Source organism: Emydura macquarii, unplaced genomic scaffold, assembly GCF_026122565.2.
Source record: "Emydura macquarii macquarii isolate MOO-44397 ecotype Brisbane River unplaced genomic scaffold, CSIRO-AGI_Emac_v2 contig_2205, whole genome shotgun sequence".
NCBI classification, from domain to species: Eukaryota; Metazoa; Chordata; order Testudines; family Chelidae; genus Emydura; species Emydura macquarii.
Genome location: NW_027132342.1, coordinates 28,557,575 through 28,579,804, shown reverse-complemented (window position 1 = coordinate 28,579,804; position 22,230 = coordinate 28,557,575). Strand labels below are relative to the sequence as shown.

General features: G+C 40.3%; 1 long non-coding RNA gene across 1 annotated transcript in view; it reads left to right on the top strand.

Annotated features, from left to right (window-relative positions):
• LOC137160531 (uncharacterized) overlaps positions 1–22,230 on the top strand; it is a 97,602-nt gene that overhangs the window by 5,689 nt on the left and 69,683 nt on the right. The window contains exon 2 of the long non-coding RNA XR_010921906.1: positions 17,712–17,785. This is a non-coding gene — a long non-coding RNA (uncharacterized lncRNA). The remainder of the gene's footprint in view (positions 1–17,711; positions 17,786–22,230) is intronic.

The following is a 22,230-nucleotide window of genomic DNA, read 5'->3' as shown; positions in this document are numbered from 1 at the left end:
AGTGAAAATGCTTTCCCTGTTCTTAGACTTAGGTCTTCAGTTAAATGTGGCAAAATCCACACTGGCTCCGGTTCAGAACATATCAATTTACAGGGGCATCCCTGGATTCTTTAGCAGACAGGATCTTCCTTCCCATGGACAGGTTAGTGACATTATCAGACCTTGTCAGAACTATTCAAGGGAGTCCCCAGACTTCAGTCAGAAACTGTCTTCAACTCCTTGGTCATATGACAACATGCAAGGTTACACTTTTGCTGTTTCCACGAGTGGCGCAGATTAGTTTACTCACCAAACAAACACAGCCTAGACAAGTGTCAGTTCCCCAGCAGCTGAACCATGCCCTAAACTGGTGGATGGTTCATCCCAATGTAAGGGCAGGGGTTCATTTTATCAAACGGATGCCAATGATCACCATAGTGATGGATGCATCTCTATTAGGATGAGAAGCACGCCTCGATGCTTTCACAGTGCAGAGAAAATGGTCACCCCAAGAAACTACCCTCCATATCAACTTGCTGGAGCCCAGAGTGGACAGAAATTCATGCCTTCATTGTTTGCCTCTCCTCAGACACAGATCCATCTGGGTCATGACAGACAACATGGCCAGCATGTTCTATATCAATCCACAGGGAGGAGCGAGATCCTCTTCCCTCTGTGCCGAAGCAATTAGGTTATGGAACTGGTGCCTAGAACATTGCATAGGAATCTCAACAATGTATATTCCACGCAGACAAAATATCATGGCCAATGCTTTCAGCAGCTATTTTTCTAAGATGGCAAATAGGAGCTGAATCTTGAAATTCTGGTCAATATTTTTCAGATTTGGGGATTTCCAGAAGTGGACCTCTTTGCAACATTTACAAACGAAAAGTACCACCTATTTTGTTCAGAATCGGGGAAGAAGGGGGGTTAGGTCACAGTTCCCTGAGGGACACCTTCCTACACCAATTGACAGGGAAGCTGTTTTATACTTTCTCTCCCAATGCCTTTGATCCTCAGAATGGTGAACAAAATTGAATAGGACAGGACCTAATAATCCCAAAGTAGTTAAGGCAAGCATGGTTTCCTTACCTGTTCCATCTAGCTCTCTATCCACTAATAAATCTCCCAAGCACTCCTCAGCTCCTCTTTCAGTATGCCAGTTGACTGTTGCACCCCGGTCTGAGCATTCTCCACCTCACGGAGATGGTTCACATGGCTACAGTCATCCTGTCTGCAGAGGCATAGCACATATTATTAAATAGTAGGGAAGATTCTACCAGAATCTACATTCGGAAGTGGAGAAAATGTAATCATTGGTGTGAACTCTCAGGCGCTGTTCCACAATCTGCTCCACTTCCACTTGTTCTGGAATACCTGTCACATCTAAAGAAAACAGAATTGTCACTAAGTTCTCTGAATGTTCATCTGACAGCCCTACCAGCCTTTCATACCACTATTTGCTCACATTGCAACTGCAAGGATCATGAATGACCTGGGAAATCTCTTTCCACCTGTGAAAGTCCCCACCCCTGTTTGGGACTTTAGTTTGGTTCTTAAAAGTCTCATGAAGCCTCTCTTTGAACCAATATCAACCTGCTCCTTATCGAATTTGTCTATGACAACAGCCTTCTTAGTGGCTATTACCTCAGCCCACAAAGTTGGAGAGAGTGGGTCCATAAGGGCAGACTCTCCTTTCACAAATTTCTACAATGATATAATTTTCTTACGTCTGCATCTCAAGTTCCTTCCTAAAATGTCTTCTGAGTTTCATTTGAATCAGATCATTTACCTGCAAGTTTTCTTTCCGAAATCACATAAGTTCAACGTGGAGACTGTGCTCCATGTCCTAGGAGTCAGAAGGATATTAACCTGTCTACATAGGACTGAATAATTTCATAAATACCCTAAGACCAGTTTTTCTTAACCTCTTTGTGCTGGCAATCCCTTTTGGACTTAAAAAAAAAATTATGAACTTCCCTTGAACTGCCTAAGACTTGAAAAAGTATGGAGCTGCAGCTGCCCCAACCTTGCTGCTGGGGACTGACAGCCCAAGCCCATGACCCCTGAAACTCGTCCCATGACCCTCAGGTTGAGAAACACTGCCCTAGCTGGTTTGTTTCATTTGCAAACAGATCAAAAGACTCTGCTATTTTTACTCAGAGGCTATCAGAATGGATTTCTGGGTGTATTACAACTTGTTACAATGCAACAAGCGTATCAGCTTAGTTGACGACGTCTACATAGGTTTGCCAACTTTCTAATTTCTAAAGACTGGACATTACAGTAGGAGCGCCAGAACTTCCCCCTGCTCAGCCTTTTCCCCAGGACCCACCCCCTGATTGCTCCTTCCTCCCCCTTCCTTGTCATTTGATCCTTTCCACTTCCTTCCCCCCGGCCAGCTGGGCTTCCTCTACTCCAGGGCTGGGATGAGAGCTGCAGCCCACAAAATGCAGGTAGGAGGTGGCTTCAGCTGAGCAGAGGCTGACAGGGCTTGATGTCTCCCCCTCACCGCCGCCTGCGGTAGCTGGACTTTTGGTAGCCGGTCAGTACATCTGATCAGACACTATTCCTGTCCCCCTCTGACCAGAGTGTCTGACTGAAAACAGGACACCTGGCAACCCTAGGCTCCACCTAAAAGCGTGCCAGTTGCTGAAATCTGCAGAGCTGCTACATGGCCTTTGGTACATACCTTCTCCGGACACCATGCTTTAGTCTATGTCTCCAGATCTGATGAGGCAATTGGCAGTGCAGTCCCTTCCTCTGTGGTGGACTTGACTCTGAAGCTCCCTCCTCCTGATGGGGATACTGCTTGGAAGTCACCTGAAGTGGAGCACCCATACGGACTCTTCTCCAAGAAGAAAGAGAGGTTACTCACCCTGTGCAGTAAGTATGGTTCTTTGAGCTGTGTCCCCCTATAGGTGCTCCACTACCTGCTCCCCTTCCCCTCTGCTTTGAAATCTCTTCCTGAGACTGAGCGGTGGAGAAGGAACTGAGGGCAGTTCACCCGCACAGCCTGATATAGGCTTAGTGTGGGATATGAGGTTATCAAAGGCGCGTGCTTGAACTGAAAATCTCCGGTCGAAGGCGCGGAGAACACACACACACCTGATGTGGAGCACTCATGGGACCCCACATATCGAAGAACCCCAGTTACTGCAGGGGGTGAGTAACCTCTCTCTTTTTATGTTGTATAAACAGAGGAACTAATTTTGAAATATCAAATTTCTTTTTATGCTTGTTCATGAACTTTCTGTTTGTTTGCTTAAGTCTGCTTAGCACTGGCTCCAGAACAGGCACAGATTTATGACGGGTAGACAGACAAATAAAATTGGAAGTTTTAAAAAAGATGTCATCTGCTGCTTAAAACAGAACCTTTTCTAGGCTGGTGAGCAGACGGGCGTTTGTTTTTGTTTCTTTATTTTACATGATGAGTTGACAAAAGTGCTCTTAATATCGCTGCAGACAGGGAAAGGGGAGAGCAGAAATATAACAACAGGAAGAGATTGGGGCAGTGGGGAGGGGGAAGCAATTATTTCTAAAATAGCTGCAAATGAAACAGACACACATCCAGACAGGCTGGTTATGCAGTAAAGAAAATAAAGACAATAAAGATGACATAAGCCAAGGTTTGGTGTGTGTCCAAAGCTAACGAGCCTCACTGGTTTGTCATGGCCTGAGCCACTGTTCTTATTTAAAAAATGTTTCATTTTTTACATTTTGCTTTAAAGGCTATTTGGCTGTATCCGTGTGCTGCAGGCCTGGCCAAGTTCCCTATGCTAGACACTCACCAAACTGCTGAAGTTGAGTCCCAATGTGCTGGACATGTGTGCTCTTAAGCTGCCTGAGGTTGAGTTGGGTCCAGGAACTATCTCTGAGAGCACGCCTAAAGACGCAGAGCCAAGGTACACATCCTCTTTCTAGCACTACTTTCTGAAAGTTGACCCCCTGCAATCCAACTGGTTAAAGGCAGAAATTATAGTCCGCGCCTCAGACTCCCCAGTTCTTTATGAACAACCTTTGCTAGAACGGCAGCCTCATGTGCATTCTGGTTTACTGTTTACCTCTTTGAGCACATGTGATAACGGATAGGCACTGCCCCTGTCCCCAAATTATTATCCAAATAAACCTTGAAGTACACCCCAAACAAAGTTATTTTCCCCTGCTCGTCTCCTCTTCCTGTTAAATCTGCATTTAGCTCAGATTGCTGATTCTGAATGAGATAATACTCAATTTACAGCTCATCAGATAGATGATAAACATCTCAGATCTGGAAGAAAACCAATTTCTTACCTCTGCTGGGGAAGAAAACTTTGATACAAACTATAAGGACATATTTTCAGTTGACAGACATAGCTTTATAAATATCATCAATACATACATTTCAGAACAATATTAATAACCAGTATGATCCTGGCTTTCATTTAAGATCTTACACAACACTCTTTATGGATAGATACCATGAAAACAATGTGATAGGTGAAGTGAGTTTGTCAGGCCTGGTATGAGTTGCTATTATAGAGCAGCAAACCCAGTGCCAGTTGGTCTTGAGGAGCTCTTAGGAACTAGTGATGTAAAAATTAGTGTAATTAAAATCCCTTTAAAGGTTTTAAAAATAGAACTTTTAAACGATTAAACGCTGGTGGGGGAGGGTGCCAGCTCAACTCTTCACTGCCAAGTGAGAGCTGCCTAGCTGCGGCTCCCCTTCCCCCTACCCCCCCCCCACTGGGTAGTAGCTGGGCAGCTCTCACTCATGGGGAGCTGAGCCGAGTCCAGCTGCAGCTCGCCCCCCCCCCCCCACTGGGCTCCGTGCTTCCCTGCCAGCGAGAGCTGCCCAGTTGCTCTCGCTGGCCGGGAGCCAGCCCACCTGCCGCTTCCCTCCCCACCTCCAGTTTAAATGGTAACATTTTAAACAGCTGATTACAGTTTAAATGGTTAACCTTTTACATCCCTATTAGGGACACAATTAAACAAGAAATATAGAGAGCCAGGCAAAAGAATAAAACTCCAATATGTCCTTCTCTGCCTCAGTTTCCTTACCACTCTGGAGTGTTCTTTGTGATTTAGTCAAAGTCCTCTAGGGTGTGAGGGGTCCTCCTCCTCATCTCATGACTTCTCCGAATCATGGAGTCTCTCTCCCTATTTCTTGCAGTGAGTGCCCTTCCACTCTCCCTAAAATGGCCAGTGGAATACCCTTCTACAGATAATCCCATGATTAGCCATTGCCTGGTTACCAGCCCACTTGGCAAAATCATTGTTCTTGGTTTGGCCACCTTCTTTAGCACCTCCATTGTAATAACCAGGTAGACCTATCCAGATGTCAATGAGTCTTAATAGTCCACTCACCCAACCCAAATATGGCTGTGTGAAATGCACTAGTCCATTGACCACCTATTCCCCACTCTCAGTGAGTGTCTCTGGAAAGAATTTAATCCCTTGAGATCAGGTAACAAGCAGCACAAGATTCAACAGGCAAATTGAGTCTCACATTGTATTTTATACAAATAATGCAGAAATCTCCTATGTTCTTCACACAATGTCAACAGGATTTGAAAAGCGCTCAGCACCTCGCATGATCAGGCTCACAGTGAAATGCACGTCTCTCCACTGAATAAAAGGCTGACTCTGCAAGCCCTCTAGATATAGAGGGTGATATCCTGATTCCACTGAAGTGAATGGGAGTTTTAACATTGACACCGCTGGGGCCAGGATTTCACCCAGAACTTTCTTCTTTGCGTGTGGGAAGCGGCCACCACATGGGAACTGTGCTCTCCACAGGACCCAGAGCTGTGATCCCAGTAGCCTTTACATGGCTGTGCCAGCTTCTTGGGAGAATTTATTCCCTCTTAATCCCCGGCCTCTGCAACCTACACTAGAAGACGGGAGTCTTTGTCCCCTGTAATGGTTGGTCCACATAAGAAGTTAGGCACATACTCTTCTAAGGAAGTAGGTACCCAGCTCCTATTAAAACTCCCCTAAGACGACTTTGAAAATCCTTTAGATGAAGCAGTCCCAGATTCTCGGTCTTATCACTGAAGGAGATGGATTCTGTGATCCACACACCTTTTCTCTTCCTCTATTCAGGTTTTGAAAATCTTAGGTCTTGACCATAGACACTATCCCTTGTGCCTTTCTTTATATCCAGTCCCTTTCTGTTGGAAGTCCTGTGACAGGATCTTTATCTGTGTGGCATCAATTTAATACTGCAGTGTGGTGTCCCTTTACAGTGCTACCATATATAAAAGAATAGCAGGGGTAATAGAAAATGTTTCTTTTTGTAGTTGTCAATATTTTATGTAAAAAGTAATGGAAACTAATAGCTTTAAACCATCTGTGGGCTTATGGTGGAATCTCATTTATAGCAGCCAAATAGTATTTGAGATTTTCTTCTTTTTCATATCATAACAGTGATTCAAAAGTGACATTCTCACAATTTCACAGTGGAACAGTTTCTAGAAAATGGCTGAATATTTTAAAACTTTTGTTTATAAAATATTTTCTCAGTGCAGTGTGTGTCTTATTTCCATTTGTCAGTTTCCCCTGTTTTCAATTTATTTCTTACTTCAGTACAGTGCTTTACACTTTCATAGTGGCTAATTATTTGGTACATTCATGGCTGCAACCTCAGGCACTATAGATGTAGTTCGTTTCCACCCAGTAAGCCTAAGGTCACTAGGAAATTGAATATGAAACTGTTTTACCTTGAGATTTGATTATCTGTAAATTTTTAATGCCACTATCTTGGAAGTAGGTCATGATTTGGCCCCTCATCCTAATACATAATTTCCTTTAGCAGAGGGAGACCCATGTTGATTTATCATAAGCTAGTGCTGCCATCTACGGCAAACAGCAAAGTGAGTCCCGACTCCTTTTTAAAAAATCTTGTTAAGTACAGTGTAAATAAAGTTCTTAGGAAGAGAAAAAATAGTGATACAAGGGAGTAGATGATGGTTACTGGGAAAAGATGGACGAAGCATATATTATAGTGGATGAAGAACCAATAATAGCATCACTTTTAACCGCGTCAAGGCCACACTGTGACCACACTGTGAATGAACCCTCTAACAGTTCATCTCCTCATGCAACATATATGTATTAATCAGCAATTTGAGTGATCTTTCCTTCAAAAATATTTTTAGCACTGTGAATCCCAAGCTGTGAACAGTGATGTCCAGAATATTCCACCAGAGATGTTAACATTAAATCTTTTTCCATTTTTACCATAATACTCTGTTTTTTAGGATGTGATATCACAGCTGCTTCATATAACTTAGAATGTAGCTAAAAAGCTGGCAGTTTAATTGTGTGTTTGTATATGTTCTAATCTGTTGCTTGGGTCTGAATTCAGAACAGTAATATTTTCAAAGTTTAACATAACTTTATTTACAGTAAGCTGCAGACCAAAACTGACTCCTGTTATGGCCAGCTAGCTAAATTAACAAACATTAGCCAGCTGCAAGATCGAACATGGTTTTTTGGACTGACCTCTGCAGTATGTTTCAAGCCCTGTAGATACTCTACATTTTTGAGTTACAGTGCAGTACTATTACTGATCCTTTGCTCTCATGGATAAAACACTGACAAACAGACAATCATTAAAGGCAGCTGCCTGTAAAATAGTAAACACAACATCATATTGCACTCCCATGCTGACGGGAGTTAAGGAATTTTAATATTTTGTTAAGACATACTGAGATAGATGGTCTTTAACTCAGTGCTGGCAGTTCTAATAAGTCTGTTAGGAGCCATGAATTGGTAGTCTGAATCACTGAGTGAAAGTTGCTTTTTGACTATTTTGAAATATAGATACAAAATATGTTAGAGAGTGGTGTGGTAGAGGTTTTTATTGGCATGAGTTTGGATTGTTTCCTTATTTATGAGAAGCAAAGCCAGTCCTTACACAGTTCTGTAGTCCTATGATGCCATAATTAATCACACGGGCCTTACCTCCACGTACGTGATATACCCAGGGCAAGAGACGCTGGCCCAGAGAGCAAGAACTGAGCTGCTGCAGCCCACTGTGATAGGTGCAGACAGTTGATGCCAGCACAACTGAGCAGACTCAGAAATGTCACTTAACCACTAGCAAATTTTAATAGGGGCTGGGGATAATGTTTAAAAGTCACAGCCCCAACCCCACTAAGAAATCTATTTTAAAGATAGGTGGGTTAAGAGAATCCTGGTGACTATCTTGATCAAATGAACGACGTTAAAGCCCATTCATATTTCATTTTTAAAACCCTATGATTTAGATGACTATAATATTATTCTACAGTTACATAATCACACAATAAAAATACAACTTATTAACCAATATTCATACTTTTATAGGAGGGCTGTGTTTGTATGTCAAGAAGAGACCATACATTAGCATACAATTTGGGTGGATTCTCGTACAAATTAATTCTGAAACAGGAAATAGTCACATCCCTCGTTACAAAGCTAACACTTATTTAAATGAATGAATGAAAACTTGTCTGGTTAAATTAAAGATAATTATTATTAATTTAAAATTGTTTAATATTTAGGCTCATACATAAATTGACGATAGCAAAGGAATTCTGAGTTTCTGCAAAACTCTCCATCTGGTTACCTATTACATGGCTAATAGCACATATAGAGGCAGATTCTGATTTCAGTTACACTGAAGTCAGTGGAGTTACTCTGGTTTTACACCAGTTATATAGTTACTGAGATCAGAATTTGGCCCAAAATCTTCTCTATAATGTAGAAGTTCCTAAACTGGAGTTTGTGGATCATTTGTGGCCAGCTGATCATGGCTCCACTCCTTTTTTCAAAGTGAGAGAAACATGGGACATGAGAAAGGAAGCTAAAATGAATGAAAGGACACAGTGGCTCCTATTCAGCAAGGTACATAAGTGCCTGTCTAAGCACTTGAGTAGTTCTATTGAAGTCAAATCAGCCACTCACATGCTTAGTGGTAATGAAGGATGAGAGTAGTAACTGGGATTCTTTGGGGGAGAAAGGAATAGGGGAATTTAAGTTTACTGCATTAAATATGGGAAAATACATTAAAGTAATTAATCTTTGTATTAGAGGAGCTGATTTTCTCAGTCTGTACAGTCGGCAGGATACGGTCATTGCCATGACGTTAACCAGAGACTTCAGCCCACATAATCCTCATCTTTGTCATGTCTCGTGTACAGTATTTATTGAACTTACAAAGTCTGGGGAGCCAAGATGCTCAGCATTCTCCTTAACATTGAGGTTGCAGTATAAATTTACCGGATTTATAGTGTATGTCGATAACAGTGCAAATTCGCCCCTTCTTAGACCTAACTGTGGCTGGATGGGTAGCTTTGCCACATTCTAGGTAGGCATTTCTCTTTTCTGGTACTTGTACTTGTATTTTTTCTCTTTTCTGGTACTTGTACTTTTCTGGTACAAATAAAGTTAATAACAGATATATTCCCTTTGGTCTCCAATGGTATCAGGGTTTTCCATCTAGCAGCATACTTAGAAGGGTAAATAGCAAATCTTTAGTAACGATATACAAGTAAAATATTTATGCTTACTTTTTGATTGTGCAACCCTTATTCACACAGAATGTTTTGTGCCAGTGAGTGCTCACCAATATGTGCAAGGCTTGGACAGCTGCGTCCTTTATTTGGAGAAAAGTGTTAAACATTTTGGAAAGATTGGTAAACATTTTAAAGTGTAAAAAATTTGATACATATGCTGCAGGTTTATACTCTGGCTTTTCATTGGTCTTAGATACCAGCCTGAAATTCAACTGAGTAAACTAAGTAAGGAGAGCTAGGTGGTAAAATAATAATGCATTTGTTTTTATTGTATAGTGACATAAGTTCAAATTAAGCAAAAAAAAAAAAAAAACACATAGAAGTGAATTGAGATGTTAGTTACGGGTGGGCATTTGAATGGATCACAGCCATGATTAACAGTATTGGCAGGTGTGCAGTACATTAGCAGTGTTAAATGAGGAAGTTTTCATGGTGTCTATACTACTTTGACTTTATAATGCAATCAGTCTCTCTAAAGATCATTATAATTTCTTGAATAACAGATGCCCACACAATTAAATAACAAGCACAACTGTAAAGGTATTAATTGAGCAACAATGAGCTGTGAAGTTCAGATTAGAATTACAGTGTAGTAAAACAACTATTGAAGTGTATGGCTACACTGATGGCGGCAAAGTTAGATCGACCTTTCTGGATCGACTGAGCAGTCAGTGAAGACTCACTCAATCGATCCAGAAGTCGACGCTGTTAAACCACCCCCTCAAGTGGTGTACCGCTGCATTGACGGGAACGCGGTTTCCGTCAGCGCAGTGCAGTGAAGACGGCACACAGAAGGAAGCACAGCAGTTGACGGGAGATACACAAGCTACTCTGCGTAGCTTGTGTAACTCCTGTCGACAGCCACCAAATTGCCAGGTAAATGTAGACCAGGGCGAAGTTGGAGAGCCACAGATAGAATTAATGGAATGAATGTTGGTAGGTATACTGTATGTAGATAGGGGAAGGAAAAGATAGACCTACAATTTGCTGGCTTAATCCCAGATCCTAAAAGACTTATGCAGGTGTGGAATCTCATTTACTTCAATGGGACTACTCATTTGAGTAAAATTTAGCACATGAATAACTTTTTGCTGAACTTGGGCCTTAAAGAACATATTTGTCATATTTGCTATAGGTGATATTCATCCTTGTATAGCACGTTAGCACAAGGTCTATGAACCACCAAATTCCTAATTAAGTCCTCAAAATAGGTCCTAAATTGGACTTGCGTGTTAGATAGGCCCTTGACTTGTGTTTTGCACAGAAGCAAATTTCACCCATTGTCAGTTAAATTTAAATCTTTTAATATGTGCTCGGGAAATCTTGTTAAAACAAAGGATGGAATTCTAAATCAATCAAACTTAATGTTAATGTGACAGATGCTACATAGCACCACAGTACAGATGGCTGAGAGCTGTGGGGAAAACATCTGCCCATGCATAACACCATGGCTTTTGCCCAGCAGTGTAAAGAGCTTACTTTAAAAGAGTATGCCAATGGTCAATACTTTTCCTTTTATAAAACGCTTTCCCTCTTTGGTCAGAGATGCAGTGCCAGTCCTATCTAGGCTTCTTTATCCATTCCAAGCCTTGAGTTTTGGCAGTGTTAATCTGACGGTGGAATTTTGAAAGAAATAAAACAGACCGCATTCTGGGACATGAAACTTGAGCTTTGATTAATATGTGCCACTGACTGGGAAAGGTTACAGACAAAGACAGTATTGTTAATCATGATAGAAGACAGGGAATGTTGGTATCTCTTTGTAGGCTCAATAACAACTTTGTTTGCTTAATATAGTAGCAGAAGAATAAAAAAGCTGGATTTCTCCTGGAATTTGTAGGAAAAAAGCACTGCTCAGGAAAACTGCTAAGGTAGAGCAGTGCTAACTACTTTGTATTTAAATTAACTGTTTTCTATAACAAATGTATCAATATATGTACCTTTACCCAAATATCATAGTTACATGTGGTCCAAAGTAATGCTTCCACTATCAAACAATATATAAGGCCTCAATCCTACAAAAGCACGAGTTCAATGAGACTACGCATAAGTGAAATGCACTCTAGTGCAGACGGCACATTCATATGTGCTGACAGGGTTGGGGCCTCACATAGCAGTACAGATTTCTGTTAATATGATGTACAGTACCCTCTTTTTAAATATGATTTGTATCTGGAAACTTTCCATTCTATTTGCAACTTTTACAAGGAGCGCAGGAACCTAGTCATCAGACACCTATTTAAACCTTAAAATAACAGACTTTTGTGAATGTCTGACCAAACAAAACCTATTTTGGACAACTGGTTAATTACAGTCTGTCATCACTAAGGAACTTATGTTTGGGAGGAAAGGGGGCAGCCACACTTATATATCAACAATTCATGCACAAATACTTTTTTCAAAAAGTGCCAGCTATGGTTTAAAATAAGCCAGTTTGAATGCATGCCCCATATGAGCCTGGTTAGATGTTGTTAGTATAACCTTGGTCAAGTAGCTTTACTTATTTTCATTTATTTAATTTGATGTGCCCACTGTCTGTTGTTTGGTAGTGGGTGTCCGACTAAGGCACTAATCCAAAACTCACTGAAGTCAGTGGGAGTCATTCCATTAACTTCAATGGGCTTTGGATCAGGCTCCATATGAGCAATTCATTGCATAATGTTCTTTCATATACTTTCTTTCCCTGCTCATCTTCCTGCCTCAACTCTGCCCCTCCACTTCAATAAACATATACTAAGTACTTTCAGGACAAAAATTAAAACTAACACTAAAACAATTACATTGAAACAAAAAAACCCACTTGCTTCATCAAAATCCTATAGTATAACATACTTGTATAAACTTGCAATTCAATGGGTAGTGATGCAGGCAGACTGCAATGCAATGCCAGAGCCCTGTGCCATGCCAGATCCAGCAGTGAAATTATGATGCTAGTTTTCAAGCTTGTGTATGCTTTGGCCTTTCATGCGAACAGTGTGCTTTGGTTGCAGAAGGGGCTACTTGTTTTGCTCTCCTAGATGATAAAGAAATGTCATCATGGAGAGAAATGTCTAATAAATGGAGGGAGGATCAGTGGGGATGGAGAGTAAAATGGTGGGCCCAGAGCTAGAGGCGTATGCATGCGAGAAGCACATAACACCTTGCAAGCTACTGAGGGTTCACCACTCCTATAGGCTTCAAGATCCTGTGTGATGACTCCCACTTAAGTCCTGAGGGTTGAGGGTGCTCAGCATCTTGTAGGACTTGAGTCCTCTGTGGGTATATCAACATACTCAAGCCTTGTCTGTGTATTAAACTAGAAAAATCCTACACACGTTCCTCTGAAAACAAAGGGAAAAAATAGAGGATTGTGATGTTTAGTGAATTAAATCTAGTCAGTGGAAACCTAGCTTCAAACTTTCAAGCAACGGTCATAGAATACAAAGGAAGTTGGCATAGTCTTACTCCTAAGAGACATTTCTTCAGGTCCTAAAACCACCACAACTAACATGCCAGATCCAGCACCAGCAGGGGTTAGGGATATACACAAGACATTTACATCATGTTACATTAAACAGTTCATCCATATCTCATTTTAATGAGCTCTTTTCATTTCACCATAAAATAAGAGTCAGAAAAACAGATATTTGTTCTCTCCTAGGCTTTGCTCTTAAGAACAGGACACTATGATTCTCTGAAAAACATTTTCTTCTTACTGGTATATCCTATATGTTTGTTTATAATTGCAATACCTTCTTCACAATTCATTTCTATAGTGTGTTTCTGTCCTATGGCTCATAGTTGCAGATATCAGTTTCAGTTTAAGGTGGAGTATTTGAATTTTTGCATGTTGTATAATAGATCTGTACCCAATGATAATGGGTAGGACGATGTGCTTTCTGGTTAAATAAAAATGTAATAGAATAATGCATATACAAAATATATATACAGTATATAGAAATATTGAACATATTCTGTTGGTTTTTCCTCCATCTTTTGTATGTAGTTTATATAGCATGAAAAAATAAAACTAAGATACATATTTATTACCCTGAATACTTTGGACTCAATCTAAGCATTTTTCATGTATCACCTTTACTACCAAGTGTAATCAGTAAACTCAATGGGATTAATTGTGTGAGTAAAGTTAGGGACGTGTGTGTTTGTCGCATCAGTGTCTTTGCATTTTGGATCCCTGGGGATATTTATGGTTGTAAGCATTACATTTTACATATTAACTATTTGCAGGATCAAGCCCTGTATTTTCACTGTGTAGGCAGTGCTTGAATTGAATTTGTGTAGGTCATTATGATATGAATCTCCTTTTTTCCAACATGACCAATGATATAAACAGAGACAGATAGCAACATGTTGATATTTGGCAGTTAACAATCCTCAGTTAAACAGAGTAAACTAAACAATAGTAAAAGAAACAGCAGCCTGTTTATTACATACCTGTCAAATTCACTGAAGATATATAAAATATGACAAAGAATCTGAATAATTGTTTTAAATTAACCTAGAATTTTACTTCTCAGAATAAATTAGGGCATTTTTATGAGGTAGAGTTTGGACAGTTCTAAAAACTATGTGAAAGATCTATGTGGATACTAAACCTTATTCCAATTCTTAGCACTGCAATATCAATAATACTCAAGCAGTCATGCTGCTGTTTATAACCAGTCACTTATTTTTATGGCTGGTTTAAGCAAAGCAGACACATTTCCAATGCAACTGCTTGAAAACAGAATGAATTTTTGTGGTTCCACAGGTACAGCCTCAATATCTTCTCAATCAAACAGACATCATCCCATAAACCTGTCTTAATTTTCCAATCACAACAGAGTTAATTTTTTTAAAGCAGCGTCCGGAGTTGCAGTTTGAAGGATGAATGTGTCAGTTTGTCACCAGCTGTATTGTCTTTATAATAAATATTTCCAAAACATTTCTGAACAACTTCTAAAAATAAGTTAAGCACAGTTGTGATGTTCAAGATGTGAAAGATGTTAAAAGTTAAGCACAAAAGCCCTGACCCTTCAAAAGCATATGTGAAATTTAAAATTTATAAGCTATAAGTGTTTGCAGGATCTGGGCCCATTGCTGTGAATATGAAATACCTTCTGTTGATGTGAATTGTCATAACTCCTTACATCAGATGAGTTGGCCCCTCTAATTTTGTAATTAGCCACAATAGGGTATGCATTAGTAAATTATTAGTACATGCTTTGGACGTACCATGAAGAACAGGCCTCCCTTCAGCTACTTAATAAGCAGATCAGTAGATTAGCACGGGATCACTCAGGCTAGAAATTATTAATTTGAATTTTTTTCCTTATTTGTTTCTTAAAACAATTTTAAGGGCTTAATGCAAAAGTATGAAGAATAGCTCCTAGCAGAAGATTGAAGGAAAATAATCTTTTTTTTTTTTTTTTTAAATTATATTGATTGCTACTACACACTAATTTTCTGGTCATTCAGTAGCCCTTTCTGAGTCAAAATTAAAAACAAATCAAACACACAAACAGAAGAGAAAAATATAAAGCAATATTGGCTCAATCCAGCACCCAGAGAAGTCAATGGAAATATTCATGTTGATACCAAGGAATACTGGATTGATTCCAGACTTGTTTGTTTGCAGAGTATTATTTTTTTTCTTTTAATGCTTTAAAGTGGATTTATGGCTCATGAAAGGGCCTGGACTGAGAGATGTTGGAGACTGATAGTGATCTACATAGCCACAGAACAGGTGCAAAATAGTATGGGCACTGAAAAACCCTATCTGGCTCTTCCAGTGTGTCTCAACTCTGATATGGAAGGACCATGTCTAACCATGAGAAGCTAGTTGGTCTCTGTGTACATTTGGTCCTTGCTCTGTTTGTTGAGATTAGTGTTTGTTCGACAGAGAGCTGCCAGCTGTGGACTAGTCTGAAATCACCAGTTTATTTCACATATGCTGCCAAAAAGACATCAGATGGCTATTATGACTGATTTGGATGGGATTTCGACTGTTATCCTAGAGATGAAAGATTGTATATCACAATATCAGTCACCTGAGCCATTCCATTCACCAGGGATAATTGAATTATTTCAAAATGCATATTACAGTATACCAGTGAAGGATGCATGTAGTGAAAGAGAACGTTAGTGAAAACAGCCATAATGTGGAAAAATCATTTAATTAATATGGCCATTCAGGGTTTAGGCTCAATAGTGTCTTTTTTTTTTTTGTACTGATGATCAGCACAGTGTTCTCTTTATTACATAGCTTAATCTCTAATGTGTCACCCACTAGCAAGCAGTATTTAAAGCAATGTGGTCTGAAGCTTCATTTTCCCCCCACAAAATTTTTTAGATCATTTCAGTGAAGTAAAGGTTTCTATTATGGTCTTAGTTTTTAGCTTGAAAAACGGACGGTCTGCATGTTGTTTAACAAGGAGACATTTTTAGACAAGTTTCTTAAGAGGAAGAAAATCCCAACATAATTTCAAATTTACGCATTTGACATTGGGGTGGGGGAGCAAGCCAAGGGTTAAACTTTGTTTACTAATGAAAAGCTTCCCCCACCCCATACTATATAATATATTAGTCCTTTGATGAGGCAGTTCTGCAGATCCCATCTTTGGCACTGATGATGCTTGTTTGAGCAACATAATTAGCATTAATCCCTCTCACTAAGGAACAGATTTCTCCTCTGTCTCGGTATTCATGTAGTCATTTATTTACTCCTGCACAATCAGGGTGTTAAATGTTTCTGAATCAGAATGCTAGTGTTTGACATTCACTTTTCATTACACAAGGGGCAAGGCTGTGGAGAAATCAATTCTAATGTTTTTCCTTGTTTTGGAGGAAAGCTAATTTAATTTAAGGCAATTATAAACCTTTAAACATCATATGTCAAAGTGCTTTCTCTGGAGCTCTTAATTTGCATGAAGAAGGGGCTTCCTGCTGTGGACTTCATAAAAGGCTATGTTTTCAAAAAGCTAGCATTTTCAGAAGGCCCAGCCTCTCCAGAAGAACGTGTCCACATTTTGCATTTGTAAAATAGAATTGTAGATGCATGTCTGAGGACTTGCACCTCTAGCTAACTGATTTGCACCTGTAGTGAGGCAGCTACAGGAACAAGTACTGGATTTGAGTCCAGTGCTGAATTGTGAGCAAAAAATGCAGGTGCAATTTTTTCAGTACTTTACACAATCATACACAGCCTGATTTTTATATTTAAAAATGTTGTGACTTTTTATACAAAAGCCAGGTGGTGTGGGACTGGAGTTTGGAACTTATCTAGCTGAAGCACATGAGAAAAAAAGAGGAGGGCAGAGGCTATTTTAAAAGAGGGGTGATTGTCTAAGCAAGGGGGCCAGACCACCATGATATGCAAGAAGATCCGTACAAGAAGGCAGCCTGGTCTAAAGCCTCTGACTTAACTTAGGCTTAGCAAGAGGGTTCAGATCAAACTGGGGTGTGTGTGTAGGGGTGGTTGCACTCAGGATTTTTGTTGTTTGTCATAGATCTGTAGCTTTCTATTGCTACTTAAGAGTAAAGTGTCTATGGTCAAGAAATTCCTTTGTAAGCCTATATTCCTTGTTTTCCTGCTATATTGTCCCTGAAACGTTTAACTAGAAACCAGAGCTCCCACACTCAAGTGAACTCTTGGGGAATGTGTCTAATCAACTGGGGGCTTGGGCGGGCTGAGGCACTATTTCTGGATCCTAAAGTGACCAGACTATAAAATCCTACTACCCAAGAAGGTATTGGATATGGCTTATGGAAATGTGTCTAAGACCCCAAATCTAAGAAGTAGCCAGACCTAGGGGGCTTAGAAGCACTTGGGATCCAGTGGTTGGATCCATCGATAACAAACTAGTGTCCCTTCAGAGAAGGTTGTTTGTAACATGCTGTTCTCCTAATTTCAAAATACAACTCTACAGTTGCATATTTTTAACTGGTACACACTTGTTATTCCAGTCATTTCCTTTATCCATTACTCAACTTGTGCAATGATTTTGTGTTTTGTATAAATGATTTTAAAACGGGACTCCTTTTGTGTGTGTGTCCCTTGTGACCTAACAATTTAAAGTGAGGTCTCCAGCAGTGAAAGGGCAATGCATTAACATCATGCATCTCCTTATCACTCAAGTGTGGTGTATTGAAAACTGTTAAAATTACAGGCTATCACTTTAAATTATAAGGGCTTTCCGGTCCTATTTACAGGCTAGGGAGCGCTGCAGGAAGCCATGTGATCTGGGTCCTCTTGGGTAATCTGGACAGAGCCAGTATGGAACAAGGTGGGGTGAGTTGTGCCTTTCTGCCTTAAGTATCAGAATGCTTTCTCCCTGTTTTGTTGTTAATGTGTGCTAGGGTTCTGGAGTCTAAGAAATAAAAGTAGTGATATGCTGCAACCTTCCAGCAAGAGTGTTGTAATCTAACTTCTCTGTGTGTATGCCATGAATATAACATGAAGATTATTTCATTACAGACAATGGGCCTGATCCAAAGCTTATTGAAGTTAACTGGAATGTTTCTAAGGGTTTTGGTTCAAACCCACTGTGGTTTCATAATTAAACTGATCACACAGAATACAATAAAGATGGACTGCCCTGAACTTCTTTGCTATTTCATACAATCCTCCACTGGTTTCCCAATAGGCATTAAGAAAATATCCCTTTTCATACTAATTTGATGCTTTATTAACTCATTATCATACTTTAATACCTGATACATTCATGATGAATCATCTATAAGAGCCTTTGTTATTGTTGTTGCTTTTTTTTTTTTTTGTAAAGCTTCTGCTGCAGGAATGAAAACCTGTGATCAAACAGTCATTAAAAAGAATGTATAATGAATTCAGCCTCTAACTAAAAGATAGTATGTGAGCTATGGATGTGACCTAGGATTAAGAAGAAGACAACAGCACTTGACTTCACTGATTCATTTAGTGGCAGATGTTAGATTCCAAGCGGAGGGAAAAATTAGAAACAGGCATTTATTTATTCACTCCACAGTCTTCTGCAGCAAAAAATTGCAGTAGTCATGGTAGACAGTGTTCACCCACACTGAGCAACTTAGAATTGCTAGTTTATGCTTTTAAGAAGAAAAAAAAGGCTGATTGTTCTGTTAACATGGAAACCTTTTCACAGTACAAGGGGTAGGGGGAATAATCTATTTCCAGTAGTTACTTGCTAAATGGTATGACGCATACTGTACCACATTACCATAGGTTTCATTTATTCCATCTAATACCATGGATGGTACTGCAGCGGTTTTTGAGGGAGTGTGGGCAGTTAAGTGCTAAAAGCATGAGAATTCTAATTTCCTGAGTCTCTGAGGGTGAAACTACAGAGTCTGAAATGGTGCATAGGTTTTGTGCTGATCCCCTACACAGGGGTAAATTTTAGCCTGAATGAAGATGTGTTTTGCGACAGCTCTCCCTCACTTCCCAATGAAATTAAAGCTACCGCAGGAGGTGTTACTAATAAAATTACATAACTATTGGCCAAATACATACCACTTGTCCTCTTTAGTCATTACTGAGTCAGGAAAGAATGATCATGCTACTTGATCATAGAGTAATAACTCCCCCATAAATATTTGTTTATTACAGTAAGGTACATCTTCCAATGTGCATGTGTTGCCTGGAGTGATTTACAAAGGAGTCTTTGTTTTCAGGATCATAATCTGCAGTAAGAAAAAAAATCTTGGTATATGAAACATTCATAGTGGAAGAGATATAAGAATATGATTTAAGGCATTCAAAAATATAAAAAATAGACCGTTTCCTACTCAGCCTATTTTTTTTTTTAAAAAGAGACAGATAATATCTTGACAGTGGGATCTTAATTTTGTCATCCAGACACTAATATCACTGCTTGATTTTCAGACTTTTCTTTTATAGTTCAAAGTAGGCTCTGAAGTTTAGAGAAGGGGAGGAAGAGTTTAATTTTGAACTGGGTGAATGATGACAGACAATAAAGCTGTTGGCAATCTGATGTATGTACCCAGGCAAGACAAATTTGAAATCTAGCTTTGAATATGATGTAGTGTATTCGTGACACCTCTCGGGTGTTAAGTACGTATGTACAGAATGAATGAGCTGTTAAAACAGAAAGCAATGTCTATTATGCTGGTGCCAGCATTGCAGTGAAATCAGTAGTAAGCTCTGCATTTAGACCAATGAGACATATAATATCATTCTGCTATGACATAAGTACTAATGAGAATTGATTGTGACATTTCCCCCTTCTGTTTCAGATCAAAAGAATGTGAAAATTTCCTCTATTATTGGTCTGACTAACTAGATGGGAGTATTTTAAAAGAGAGATGAAGCTACATCTAATGGGAAGTTTGGATCATATATTTGGGTTTATGGAGCAAATCTCTAAACCTTTTTAATCTCTATCTTTTCTGTATAAGGTGATCAAAGTTAGACACAATAATCCAGAGGAAAATGGCCATTGTTTATATGCATCACCTTGAGCGCAATTTCTTTGACAAAACCCTCTGGGCTAGATCCACAAAGGTTTTAGGCATTGCAACACCCAATGGTGTAGTGCCCAACTTTTAGGTGCCTTGCCGCCCATTGAAATTCACAGCCCTGAGTTAGGCTCCCATATGCTCCCGATTAACCAAAAACATGGGGAACATGGATTGTATTTGGATAATCAGGAGTTTGGATAATCGAGAGGGCAGGAGCGGTGGTGCAGAGAGGCCTCTGCAGTCCCGCTGTCACAGCTCTGCTCGCTCTGTCCCATGACAGCAGGGCTGGAGAGGGCTCCCTGTGCTCCCTGCCGTCTTGATTATTGCAGACACAAGGTGTGGAGGGTAGGGGGAATCCTCCATCCTGGTAGGGCAGAGCAGAGACCCCTCAGCCAGGACCCTGCTCTGTCTTGCCTGGATCGCAGCCTTCCCCACACCCAGAGCGGGATTAGGGGCAGGCAACCTAGGTGACTACGTGGGGTTCAGGTTTTGTGGGGTGCTGGGCTCAGGGAACTATTTTTGTTGTTAGTGATGACAAAAGGGATAATAGAATGTTTGAAGTAAAATGTTTCATGTATTTGGTATGTGGATTCATTTTTCTCTAACCTTCTAGAATGTTCTGGATCTTTGTAGAATCTCATGGAACCTTCCATGAATAAATACAGATTTACAGATGCTAGTGTGCAAATGTATCATCTTATATGACAGGGATAAATCATGCATGCAAATCGTGCATCAAAGGTGCAAAATGAGCTGCAAATGCAATAAAAATAAGGTATTGAAAATTTAACAAATGGAGGGTGGGGCGCTGAAGACACTCCTTGCCTGGTGCACCATTTGGTCTAGGGCCTGCCCTGCCCACACCTTGTGCCTGCTGGGATTGATTGTCACTGGCCCTGCAGGAGTGCGAGGAGGCCTCTGCAGCTCTGCTCTCCTGGCCCTGCTCATGTGACAGCAGGGCTGCAGAGTGCTCCCGGCACCAGCATAGGAGTCATTCAGCGGCTGCTTGGCCTGCCCTACAGCTGGAGGTCTCTGCTCTATTATCTAGCCGTATAGCGTGTTTATTTATGGTTGTTTAGGCAGTTTAATTATTTTCCAAAACGCTGCCTCCTGTCTTGTGATTGCATGTTATCAAAATGCAAAGGACATTTTGACTGATTCAGGTCTGACCTGCATTCATGAACCAGCCGTAGTACGGCTTCTCTGAATTTTCCATTGCGGTTAGACACAAACTCTTTTGCTCCATCTGGATGTCTGCAAACATTTCAAGGCTGCTGTTCTGTGATGCATTTGAATCTTTTCCCTGTTGAAAGTGGCACCTGACAAGTCAAATAGTATACCTTCCATACACCCTGAATGGCTGAGCGCATGGCTTGGGAGGAGGGTCATCAGATGCCATTCCACTTGTTTTCCCAAGCAAAAGCACCTTCTTTTAGCTGAGCTCTTTTTCTACTGGAAAAACCATAAAAGAGCCCTTTTATCTCAGCCCCTCCTGCAACACCCAGACATCAGATTGCATTCTCCAGTGGTGGTCAATGGGGTTAAATCCTGCAGTCATTTGAGTCACTGCCCCTACTTCTTCTCCCTTCATGTTTCTCTCCTGTGCAATATTTTACAATGTGTTGTTTTGTTCTTTACTCATCAACAAGACCTTTTCTCTACTTCCCACTAAACCCCACAATGGTATTATCCAGTACTTCATCTGTGGGCCCCATTGGTATTTTCCACTATGGTGCTTAGTGCCATTTGAGGTTCTAGTGAAGTGGGAGAACATGTTCAGAGCCAATCTTTGCCTATGAGTCCACAATGAAATCTGAACATGAGAACTTTTACACTTGCAAGCCAATTTCAATTGATTTTGGAAAAGGTCAACCAGAGTAGGATAAAATCTTGTTTCCACTAAAGTCAATGGGCATTTTTTGCCCTAATTTTTAATGAGTCCCTCAGGAAGATCATCAACAAAATCTTTTTAAAATGGCCCTAAGTTCTTCAGGAAAAGGAGGCATTCCTCTGTACAGTGTTGACACAGTTGCTAACTAAATAATTGGCAGAGAGGTTGGGGAAAATGAAGAGGAAGAGGGAAATGGGGACACACAGAACCCCTGAAAGGAGGGAAGGGGGACCCTCGTATGTGGGGGGAAGGAGGTATTGGGGAAGAGGGAGCACAAAGTCCCTGACATGGGGGGGGGGGTGAGAATTGGAGACTCTGTATAGGGAAAAGGGGACATGAGGTACATACAGAAGGCACTGGCATGAG